This window comes from Euprymna scolopes, chromosome 9 (assembly GCF_053919585.1).
Source record: "Euprymna scolopes isolate OS-2025 chromosome 9, ASM5391958v1, whole genome shotgun sequence".
Classification (NCBI taxonomy): Eukaryota; Metazoa; Mollusca; class Cephalopoda; order Sepiida; family Sepiolidae; genus Euprymna; species Euprymna scolopes.
Genome location: NC_136490.1, coordinates 152,962,435 through 152,975,742, shown reverse-complemented (window position 1 = coordinate 152,975,742; position 13,308 = coordinate 152,962,435). Strand labels below are relative to the sequence as shown.

At 32.6% G+C, this 13,308-nt stretch overlaps 1 protein-coding gene across 2 annotated transcripts in view; it reads left to right on the top strand.

Annotated features, from left to right (window-relative positions):
• LOC145284941 (putative cytochrome P450 12a5, mitochondrial) overlaps positions 1-13,308 on the top strand; it is a 95,993-nt gene that overhangs the window by 35,186 nt on the left and 47,499 nt on the right. Inside the window, exon 1 of one of the 2 annotated variants that reach the window (XM_080134038.1) lies at positions 3,468-3,589. The exons of the other annotated variant lie outside the window; for it this stretch is intronic. The gene's annotated coding sequence lies outside the window, so the exon portion shown is untranslated. Of the gene's footprint in view, positions 1-3,467; positions 3,590-13,308 lie in introns of those variants that run through there. 2 annotated transcript variants of the gene reach the window in all.

The following is a 13,308-nucleotide window of genomic DNA, read 5'->3' as shown; positions in this document are numbered from 1 at the left end:
CTAAGCTCTATTCGGAAGCAAAGTGAAGGAAGATGTCACAATGTAGTAATTCTGCCAGGCATTTAATTTTCATCATTCTCACCAGCTGGAAAATAAATGTCTTCATATTGTTGTGTAAGCCTTTGTCTTCGTTTGTCATCAACCGCAAGGTAATGTGTTTTGTCTTCGTCTTGTATAATGAACTTTATATGAAACCGTTTCCAAGGTGTTGAAAGTATCCCTCTCATCAGTAATGTATTCCCCTTCGGTGTTTAAAGAACTGCTCATACACACATCTCTTCACCTTTATCATCTATCTTCTGTTATAAACGACGTCTCGTTCCCGTTATGCGTCCCCGCTCTGTGGACCCTCCGCTATACAACAGACGCCGATGTTGTGATCAAAGACTTCTTCAGAGGGTCGTAAAAGAACCTGTGAAGCTACACACAGACCGTTAAAAAATAAGGGTCCAAAATACACGAAAAAAAAGGTGAGTAAAAAAATAAAGAAAGAAAAAACCCTGGATTATCACACACACATAGACAAGTAAAGAAAGAACTTGAATGCCTACTGGAGAGAACTTGAATGCCTACTAGACACTGTCCTAGGGTGTCTAAGGTCTCTCTATACAAGGGTTTGTCAGAACAACCTGGCATGAGGATACTTCTTCCACAGAAGTAAACCCTAACCAAATATTCAAAATCATATAGTATTCGCTGCACAAATAAGATCTCCTCGCAATGGCTAACTCACATTAGTCTTTACGAGGAATGGCGCACCTTCTCCAAGTGATATTACCTCAAGTAATAGCACGAAGCTAGATACTCCACCAGACTAGATAAATTCTTGTCCTGGAATCCAGTAAGAACCAAGAGACCAAAATGAAAGATATACTACAACATATGAAAATGGGTAATTGGCGAGAGGAAAATTATGTTCTCAATTTCTTTACTAACTCAGTGTTTGAGAGGTAAAGAACTTTAATGGAACATTCAAATATCTATGTATCTAATATAGACTTCGAGTGTTAGCCCCAGGTTGTGGGCCCCTTGATTTCTGAGAACTTCGACAGAAGTAAAATAAAACAAAAATGTAAAATGTAAAGAAAAAAGTATGTCAAAATAAAAATGTGAAAACTAGATTTATAAGAAAAAACAAAGCGAAAACATACACCCGCACGCGGCAAAAATAACAATTAAAAATAAGACGATATGCCGTAAAAACAAAAAGTATAAGTTAACGGTAAAAAAAAGAAAAAGAAAATTACATACACATGCACACGACGAGAAAATGTATTTACGTAATTAAAATAAAAAAAGAAAAGGGTTGGCATGCCGTAAAACAAAACAATCAAATCAAGTCACGCATGATAAATATTAAACGAAATTAACAATAGTACATGTGTGTAATTTCATCGATAAAAATAGAAGGACATTCGGTTTATAAATTGTTATTGTTGTGAGGTAAGGGTTTTGTTTTGGTTGACCTTTCAATCAAATTGCACTTCTAAAACTGTGTTAAAATATACAAACGATTTGTTACTTTTGGGTGTGGAAGAACTCAACGTAAAATTCTATTGTGCGTAAGTTGTTTGCATGTGATTGGAATCGAATATGCACTTTTAACAAGCATTTTTTTTTAATATTTTTTTCTTTTTTTTTTTTACTTGTAAAATGTTATTTGTATTTTGTTCTCAGGAATTCGATGCCGGAATTAAATAGGTAGTAATTAAACCTGAAAAAAAGGTTTTTAAAGAAGAAGAACAAACAGGTTATAACAAAAATTAAAGGCGAGGTTTTAGACGAATAGTTGACCTATAAACAATTAAAATTTTATGGAGGAGACAAGAATAAAATTTGCGTAGACGGGTATTCATGCAAGGTTTTCGGAAAGTGATGAGTATAAAAAAATTTTGGTTCTTTTTCATAGTTTTTATGCAAGAATTGTCACTTGCCAGATTTCAGCAAAATATTGGGTGCACCTGATGAGAAAAATAAATGAACATCGCGATAGAAAGTCAGTACGAAGGCAAATCACTCAGATTAATAAGGGGGGGGGTAAAATATACCGTCAATACGTAAAAAGAATATCGATGTAACAAGATACCTTATAATTTTTTTAGAGATGTATGTGGGATAAGCCTGTTTTGATCTTGGACGCTCTGAGGTAGAGAAAGGAAAAATCGCATAAAGTAATCGTCATAGTTAGAGATTCAGTAGGCGCAGTAGGATTTGGCCATCTCTGACTCCATTAGCAAGGAACAAACCCCACGGCCAACGTTACCGCGAAAGATACAGTTGAAATTAACATTCATATAAATGTGTCTATTCTACATGAACCTTTTTTTTATCCGATGGAGGTGTGGTTTTTAGCAATATCCAATGCACTTTCGTCGTTCTTAAAATGACGGTAGCAGTGCCAAGGATCACGCCACACACTCTTGAGTCCTTTGAACTTTTAATCTTAAATAACTCTTCATTTTTTATCGTCTTAACAAGTTGTCGATAAAATTATTTTATGAATAGGCTTCATCATTATTTCATTTGCCATCAATAGCATTATTCATATATATTTGCCTCCTCGCAGTGTCCAAATCAGACACAACGTCGGTTTTTAATGTGGCGAAAAATCCAGCTCCCCGAAATTGGTCTCCCTGGATTGGAACGAAATAAACATTGCCTCAGTCTAGAAGAACTTCTTCACCGATTGAAGACAGAATAGACTAAATAGTATTAAAACAGATACTACCCTATGTTCATAATCAAAAGGTTACTATCGACTTAGGTAGGGTTCTGTCCATACTAGATTCCATCTTCTTTCTAAGAAGTTCAATTATGGCTGATAAGAGAAGCTAATGCCGACGAGACTGCTCAGGCATTTATTATAAGCCAGAGTTGGCTTATCCAAGTGCGCCAGCTTCACAAAACCACGCTTGACCTTGTGTCTAAACCCCTGGCAGAGAAGTCAATAATGTGTATTTTCTTCATCAAAATTAACAATGGAATAATTTATCCTTAAGAAAGAAAATGTCGCAAGAAGTAAATTTATTGAACTCGCAGCCGAAAAGGGAAAGAGTGAGAGGAGATATAGTCAACACAAAGGAGCTATTTTTAGATTTTATGCATTGAATCTCTTAAGTGTAACTGGTTTTACAAAGTCACTTTTCATAATTAAAACAATCTAGCCTAAGTTGAAAGGGTGATCTAACGGATCACATGTTTTCTCGCGCATATATATATATATATATATATATATATATATATATGTGTGTGTGTGTGTGTGTGTGTGCGTGTGTGTGTGTGTGTGCGTGTGTGTGCATTTACCAGCCAATGACGAGTAATAGTTTCTTGTTATTTTTGTTTAGTTTAACTAACCTTTCGTTAACTTCTTTTTGAGCGTACGATCACCAAAAACGAAAGTACCCTTAACCTCTGCGCAATATCTTAGTTCATTGACATCTAAGCATCGTTCGAGTTCAAATCAGGTCATGGACGTTCTTCCGACTTTAAAAATAAATCTTTGCATCTCATTCTTGGACTATAAAAAGGACGGGACACTCATCTCGACACAATATCAAACATTCTTTGATATAGACAACTTCTTCCTAAGGTAAGCCACCTTTAGTAGTAATATCATTAGTTCTTCTTCTTCTTTTCTTCTTCTTCTTCTTCTTCTTCTTCTTCTTCTTTTCTTCTTCTTCTTTTTCTTCTTCTTCTTCTTCTTCTTTTCTTCTTCTTCTTCTTCTTCTTCTTCTTATTCTTCTTCTTCTTCGTATTATCAATACTGTAGTTGTAGTTTCTGATGCTGATGCTGATGGTGCGTCGATCTAATTTAATAGTAACCAGTTAATAACAGTAGTATTAATAGTATTTTGGTGCGTTTAAACATCAGACTCTTTCACTATTGCTGCTACTGTGTGTCTCTACCGTTCCATCTTATAACAATTCAAAAAGTTAATAATATTAACTAAATTAATAATAGCATATTGCGCTTCAATATTTTACTAGTACGTAACGTACTTAACATTCTTTTAGTGAAAACGAAAAGATTTTTTAACAACTTCTTGTTGGAATGGGAAATCGTTTATTGAGAATAACTTTTTTTCTGCCTTAACTTACTAATTTTTTTTTAATCTTTCTGATTAATGATTTCTTAAGTGTTGCTATAATTTAACCCAGTTGTAATTACTAAAAACGATATTATAAAAAGAAAGCATTAAAAAAAAAACGAAATTTCCACATAGGTTAAAAAAATAAATTCCTATTATTAATGTTTAAATATTAAAATAATTTCTTTGAAAAAAAAACAAAAAACAAAAAAAAACGCTATTTCTTTCTGATACAATAATTAACCACACCTTGTATTGCGTAGGATTAAAAAGAATAAGGGTTTTCAAAAGTTTTTTTCCTGGTAGACTCCAAGAAAAACACTTTCTTCGAGAAGAATTTATTTTTAGGAGAGCTTTCTTCCAAAATGCTTCCTTTTCAAACAGTACCTGCGACAGCATAATCACGTTGACACGCCGGTTCTCGTCAGATCACCGAAGTTAAGCAATGCTGAGTCTAGTCAGCATTAAAATGGGCGAACATTTTGGAATTTCAGGTGCTGTGCGTGCTCTCCACTTATCTTGGCGTTGTTTACAGTCGTTTAGCACTTCTCTTTGCCACTGGACTCAGGCTACCGTGCTAGAAAGTTACTTACGCCCGAAAGTATTCTGTACCTCTATAAGGCCACCATTTGTACTTGTATGGAGTATTGTTGTCACATTTGTGCTGGTGCATCTGCCACTAGTCTCTCGCTCCTAGACAAGGTTCAAAAGAGAGTCGCCAACCTGATAGGTCATGAACTGTCATCTAAGCTTCAGCCTCTGTCCTATCGACGAAATGTAGCATCCCTCTGCCTGTTCTATAAGTACTTTAACGGTGAATGCTCTGACGAACTGCAAGCACTTGTGCCCCCTCGACGTAAACACCCCCGACAAACCCGAAAAGCAGCTAAATCCCACCCCTTCACAGTTGAGATCCCTAGATGTAAGATAGCCTTCTGCTCCAGTAGTTTCTTCCTCAGAACCGCTAGACTTTGGAATTCTCTTCCAGGTTCTTGCTTCCCCAAATGTACTGACATGCAGAAGTTCAAGTGTAACGTGAACTGACATCCTGCTGCCCAACTCCCCACATAGTACCCCTGTAGCTTATGTCCCTGATAGTAGCTCCCTACATCAAAGTGGCACTGTGCCTTATTTGGGGTGAAAATATAATAAAAAAAAGGTTCAGGGGTGGGGGGATCGAATTGGAGATTGCACAAACCTCGTCTCACAATTAAACGCGCAGCTACTCTTGCCTTTCGAGATTGAACGGAGGCATCGATCGACCTGCAAAAAGATGGAAGAACTGTTTTATTTACTGTTATATGTTCTCATTTGTGAGAGAATGTCAGTACATGTGTGTGTGTGTGTGTGTGTGTGTGTGTGTGGTGTGTGTGTGTGTGTGTGTGTGTGTGTGTGTGTGCGAAGTTGTGACTCTCTTTTACTTAATCACTGACATTAAACGTTAAGCTTCATTAGTGTTCAAATTTCTCATAATTTCGTGCCAGTGAACGGTTGCCCTCGTGTATCTTCTTTGCTAATAAAGTCAAAGGTGGCTTCGTTGTGGGATTCAAATCCTTCGACCAGCGTTAATTGTAATCTCCTGCATTGATGATTGCTTAACATGAAACACTAGTGTCTGTATGTAATGAAATTATTATTTATAATATATATATATATATATATATATATATATATATATATATATATATAAATATATATATATATATATATATATATATATATATATATATATATATATATACATTTTTTTTACCAAAATGTTTTCTATATATTAAAATTCCGGTAATGTTCATATACCAATAAAATCAAAGTCAATATTAATCGACTCAATTATTTAAGCTTTATGATTATCGGTTTTGATAATTGAGCATGCGTATAATATTTTTGCCAAAATAAAGACAACAAAATATAAAAAAAGAACATCATGTATTTCCTTATGTGTTACAATTCTTTCATTGATAATGGATAAATTTAAACATTATAATATTAAAAAAAATATTCCAAAAATAGCTACTCTTCAGACACCAAAATACATTTGTCATATATATATGACTATATTCACAATCCCTATCTTAAAGGAACAAGCAGTTTGAGCTCACCTAGTTCGTAATAATTTTATTTTGTAAGTACATATAACATAGACCAGAGACCATCTTATATTTTACCAACCACAATAAAATAATTTGTATGCATAAATGAGGATAAACAAGGTGAGTCCAAACTGCTTTCCCTTTAAAATTGTGATTATGAATATACTCATATATATACATGACAAATGTATTTTTGTGTCTGAAGGGTATTTTTAAAAAAATATTTTAAAATAATATAATGTTTCAATTTGTCCTAATGGTTACAAAACAATTGTAACACATAATTAAACACGCCATATGATGTTCGTATTTTATATTTTGTTTTCTTTATTTTTGCAAAATTATTATACATATGACGCAGGGTGTCACGATTAATACCGATCGACCAATTCGAACCCGGCAACGGAGCCATTTAAGACTCCATCCGCAAGGACCAAATCCATTAGGCCACAGTTAACCGCGAGAAATATTGTTTAAATTTAAACATTTATTTTTTATGTTCTTTTTAAACGTCTGTCAGAGTGGTCTAATCATTATATGATGATTTGTGCATGCGGACTAAATTGACCGACTTTATTTCAACTGAAAGTGCTCAACGATATGAAATGAGTTTCTTAAAGGGGCTGACATAATTATTTACTATAATAATTAAATCCCATATATATATATATATATATATATATATATATATATATATATATATATATATATATAAAGCTGAATGTGTGTGTGTGTGTGTGTGTGTGTCTGGTCACGAATAGGTTCCTATATAGTTGACTAATTTAAAAAACAGATTATATATATACATAGAGGATGTATCGAGACACGGGGATGGGGATGTTTGATCTGGCAGAACGGTGGTTCATTAAAATTGTGGGGTCTGCTTCGCGCCTGGTCTACAAAGTATGGAAATAAAACATTTAAAAATTAAAAAAAAAAACGTTTACAAGTGTTTTTAATATAGATGTACATAAAGAATACTTTGATAAGTATGTTTTAACTTAAATAGGGATGGTATAATAAAATTGTTTGGTCTGCGTTCGCGCCTGGCCTCCATAGAATGGAAATATGTCACACACTTTACTAAAGACTTTTCAAATCTATCTGTGTAAGTATACTTTGATAATTATGTTTCAGTTTGAAGAAATATGGTATAATAAAATTATGGGGTGTTCGTTCGCACCTGACCTCCATAGAATGGAAATATGTCACAAAGTTTAACAAGGTTTTTTAATATAGATCCACAGAATATTGTGATAAGTGTTTCAGTGTGAACAGGTATGGTATAATAAATTATGGGGTTTATCTATTTTATTTTTACTTTCATCATATTTTGCTTTGGTTTTGATACCCCCAAATTCAACCCAAATTTACAACCCTTCCTTTTCATAACCTATCATACTTTCATAAATCAGAGTCCATTTTCTGTAGGCTGTTTTTGAACCCAGTCAACGACGGGCACTTTTTCTAGTATATATATATATATATATATATATATATATATATATATATATATATATATATATATATATATATATATAATGGGAATGTGACTGTGATCTTCTGAAATAGCCTTGAAAATTAGTATTCAAAATTCTGTTTCATTTAATTATTATTTGCTTGTCATTGTCTATTATGTGGTATCCCTTTTAGTTATTTTCTCGATTCACCTTTGAGAAATTCCGTCTGCACTTTTAATGCAGCATCAATACACGGATCAAATCATGTAAAATTTCTCACCAAATAGACCATTTTCATCATTACTTCTCATTTCATCTAATTCAAGGTTCATGCAAATAAGGTGCGTTCCCTTTATCGTGCTACAAAATTACTTATACCAGAGAGGAGCATCTTATATCTTTACAAACCACAATCCGCCCACGCACGTATTGTTGCCACATCTGTGCTGGTGCATCTACCACTAATCTCTCGCTCTAAGACAGGGTACAAATCGAATAAGTCGCACCAAACTCATACCTCTTTCTCATGACCGCAATATCACATCCCTGTGCCTGTTTTACAAGTACATTAATGGAATGTGTTCTGATGAACTCGTAGCACTTGTGCCCCCTCTTGACGTACATACTCCCAACTTACCCAGAAGCAGCAAAATCCCACCTTACACTGTATTACACTCTAGAGGCTGGAAAGCCTTATACTTTAATAGTTTTTCCACTCGGACTACTATGAATTTCCTCCCTGTTTTCTATTTCCCTTACTGTACTAACCTACAGAAGTTTAAATGTAATGTGAACAAATGTAGTGATGCTCAACTCCGCACAGCACCATGTTAGACATGATCCTAAATAGTAGCCCCTTACGTCTCAAGCAGCGTTATGTCTTGTTTGCGATGAAAAACATTTTTTTTTAATGTTCCACGTAATTGTTGTTCTTAATTTTATCTGGAAGCTTGTTCTAAAAATATTGTTCTATTAGCGAAAAAAATAAATATGATGGTTAGTAGATCTAGTTTTTTTTTAATCTACCTTGACAATAACCTTTTGACCCAGTTTCGTGATGGAAATACGCATATCTTACATCTGGGGTTATATGTACTCTATGTTCATGTTATTTTGTCTGGAGTAGCTGTTAAGACAAGGATGATGATGAGCGGGAATATCCATGCAAAAGATTGCGTTATATCGTGCACACACGTACAGACACACACAGACACACACACACACACACACAGACACACACACACACACACACACACACACACACACACAATTGCTGACTGTCAACGCGATGGTTTTAGGTTCAATCCTCGGCTTGGGAGAGGTGCTTGTCTAGCGGCACTGATGAGTTGTGATACAACAAAACAGGACTGTATGTCGATGACTACAAATATTTTAAGCCCCCGTCTTTGGGTAGAGCTCGGTCGTAAATAATCTCACCCGCTGCTTAACTGGCCGGAAAAAATGCGACGCTCACTGTTTGTTTATAAACAAGCGGTTCGAGCACTGTAAAAGTGGTGGACAAATGCTTGTTTAAATAGACATTTGGCGAGATAATTTACGGGTGCCGGCTCCGTGGGTCGATCGGTAGAACTGTTGGCTGTCAACGCGATGGTTCTGCGTTCAATCCTCGGCTTGGGAGGGGTGCTAGTCTAGCGGCACTGATGAGTTGTGATACGACGAAACAGGACTGTCGATGACTGCAAATCAGGATTTTCAGATTATTGAATCCTTTGGCAAAATATTTTTGGGGAGTAATATTTTCATATAAGACAATACCAGCCAAAAAAACGGGAATAGCTCAATATACTTAATAGAGCAAATGAAATTTATAGTTGTTTTTTTTTATATTTTAATTTCATTTAGAAAAATATAATTTTTCAAAACAAAAATTTATTATTTGAACAAAGAATACCATTCAGAGTACTTTCCTTAATCCATAGATTTTCGATGTAAGCACATATCCTCAGAGGGAAAGTCATTAGCAAAATATTAAATTGAACTAATTTTGCTTTGTTCAAATAATAAATTTTTGTTTTTAAAAATTATATTTTCCTGAATTAAATTTAAATATTTAAAACAAAACAATATATATATATATATATATATATATATATATATATATATATATATATATATATATATATATATATATCTGTGTGTGTGTGTTTTTTAATGTTATCATGAATAAATTTATAAGATAATAAAGGTATGCTAAATTTACTATATATATATATATATATATATATATATATATATATACATAATATATATATATGTATGTGTGTGTATTCATATTATTATTATTATTATTATTATTATTATTATTATTATTATTATTATTATTATTTTATATCATTTCGTGCGTCCACATAACGGCTGAACAGATTTTCTTTGAAATTTACAGAACTTTAGTATATAAGTCTGGGAGTCATCTTAGTGACGTTTTGTCTCAGAATACCCTCGATAATTAGCGATAATCGACAAACGAAACCGTTATTTTATTTTATCTATCGTCGGTAAAGCCATTTTTCCATGTCGGCGTTTAGCGACAATGATAGAATAACGGGCCGTGAAAATTCTACTGTGGGTAAGTTGATAGCATGTTTTTTCCTTATTTATTTATCTATTTTGCATGATGTGATCTGTAGGTTCAAATTCCGCACGAGGCATGTGAAGCTTCCTCCCGAGCGATTTAATGGCTTTCGATGACAATAAAAAAATATAGGAGTGTAAAATATTCGTTGATCATTATTCAATCCCGGGCAACGTCGGGTCTCCCTGCTAGTATTACATATATCGATTTTCAGTATTTACTTCAGCAGTGCTCAATTCGTAATTATAACTTAGTAGTAAGCTATGAAAATAGATGATAACCAAACGACACAGAATCCTCAGCGCTTCATCCCCGTAATGAATCGTCGCATAGAATTCGTGTGGCCTGTTGTTTAGACAATATTAAACTATATTTCAGTGACCAGAATTTTATTAATTTATATTGCTCGTCATTCTCCAATTCCAAAAATTTGTTACATTTTTTACGAACCATTTCATTCATGGTCGACCAAAAACAATTAGTATATCAATTATGAATCTAGATGTTATTTATTTGTTTTTATTTTGCGATATTTTTTGAATGAATTCAATTATTTATATGAAAGTTCATTTTTATCTAAATGCGAGTTGGGAAAAATTTTTCTTTTACCAATTTGGTACCCCAAATGGGGAGCAGCATATATATTGATAAAAATACTTTGGTGAGTCGTAGACGACGAAACACGTGTCAGTGGATAATTATATTTCAAACAATGAATTTAGATATAATATTGGTATATTATATGTGTTTAGCCGACTATAAACAAAATGGTCTGCTAAAATATATCGAAGTTTTGTATTTGGAAAAAAAATGAACAATCTAAGAAATAAAATCTTGGTCACTGGAATTTAGACAAATTTATCTATTTATATATGCTCGGTTGTAATGCATTAGCAATTATTGAGCTTTTACATAGAAGAGATTGCTTTATGGAAAACGTAGAAAATATATGCGCAAACATATTTTTCCACATCTATTCTGATGCTCCTATTTACTTGCCTCCGTACGAGGGCAGAGTTAAATACAAGGTCGGTTTTTAATGTGAGTAATATCCAGCTCCCCAAAAAGGTACACTCTAGATAGGAACAAAAATTAAATTGTCTCAGTCATGAAGGATTGTTTCTCTACTGACCGAGGACAGAAAAGGTGAAGCGCAGCATCAGAACAGATACAACACCGTGATCTTTATTATATAAACATCTATTCTGATGCTTATATAATAAACTTAATTCAATAATAGGATCCTCGGAAAATGACGCTATTTTATCGTTAGCTCTCAATTGTTCTCGTTATTACTGAAATCTGAAAATGCGAAAAAAACTCGATTGTTGGAAATGCAAAGCTAAAAAATTAAAAACAAAATTTGTAAGCAATCGCCATTTATAATCATTTGTAGTTCATAAAATATTTGTAAGCAATTGCACTTTATAATTATTTGCAGTCCATAAAAGATTTGTAAGCAATCGCCATCTATACTATTTGTAGTCCATAAAAAATTTGTAAGCAATCGCCATTTATAAATATTTGTAGTCCATAAAAAATTGTAAGCAATCGCCATTTATAATTATTTGTAGTGCATAAAAAATTGTAAGCAATCGCCATTTATAATTATTTGTAGTCCATAAAAAATTGTAAGCAATTGCCATTTATAAATATTTGTAGTCCATAAAAAATTGTAAGCAATCGCCATTTATAAATATTTGTAGTCCATAAAAAATTGTAAGCAATCGCCATTTATAAATATTTGTAGTCCATAAAAAATTGTAAGCAATCGCCATTTATAATTATTTGTAGTCCATAAAAAATTGTAAGCAATCGCCATTTATAAATATTTGTAGTCCATAAAAAATTGTAAGCAATTGCCATTTATAATTATTTGTAGTCCATAAAAAATTGTAAGCAATCGCCATTTATAAATATTTGTAGTCCATAAAAAATTCTAAGCAATTGCCATTTATAAATATTTGTAGTCCATAAAAAATTGTAAGCAATCGCCATTTATAAATATTTGTAGTCCATAAAAAATTGTAAGCAATTGCCATTTATAATTATTTGTAGTCCATAAAAAATTGTAAGCAATCGCCATTTATAAATATTTGTAGTCCATAAAAAATTCTAAGCAATTGCCATTCATAAATATTTGTAGTCCATAAAAAATTGTAAGCAATCGCCATTTATAATTATTTGTAGTCCATAAAAAATTGTAAGCAATTGCCATTTATAAATATTTGTAGTCCATAAAAAATTGTAAGCAATCGCCATTTATAAATATTTGTAGTCCATAAAAAATTGTAAGCAATTACCATTTATAAATATTTGTAGTCAATAAAAAATTGTAAGCAATCGCCATTTATAAATATTTGTAGTCCATAAAAAATTGTAAGCAATCGCCATTTATAAATATTTGTAGTCAATAAAAAATTGTAAGCAATTGCCATTTATAAATATTTGTAGTCTATAAAAAATTGTAAGCAATCGCCATTTACAAATATTTGTAGTCCATAAAAAATTTGTAAGCAATTGCCATTTATAAATATTTGTAGTCCATAAAAAATTTGTAAGTACTTGCCATTTATAATTATTTGTAGTCTATAAAAAATCTAGTTATTAAATTAATAAATGTTAGTAAATTAGGGTTATGGTTAGTGATATTTTTCATACAAAAATTATTAGTTTAGGTGATTATTTTGTTCATATATTGGTTCTATTGCATATGACAGTGGCAGAAAAATTTTTTTTTCTTTTGATGGCGTTCAAGCTGGAAATATAGTTCATATAGTTTGTTTTGTTTGAAAAGAATCGGAATATTTCTTTAAATGAAAATAAAAATGTAACATTAGCAATGTAACTATCTGGGTTTTTTTGTTGTTGTTTTTTGTCGTTTTTTTTTTTTTTTTTTTTTTTTTTTTTTTGAGTGGGGGTCGGTCTATAACAGGAATTCGATTTCGGAAATAATCTTTAGTCACGTAAGTTATTTCGAGTTGAAAACAAACGATGTCAAAGTTATGTTCATGTCTCTCCCAGGACGAAATGTTCGGTTATTCCCCTTTTCTTCCCTTCTCTTTCGGCCCCACTGA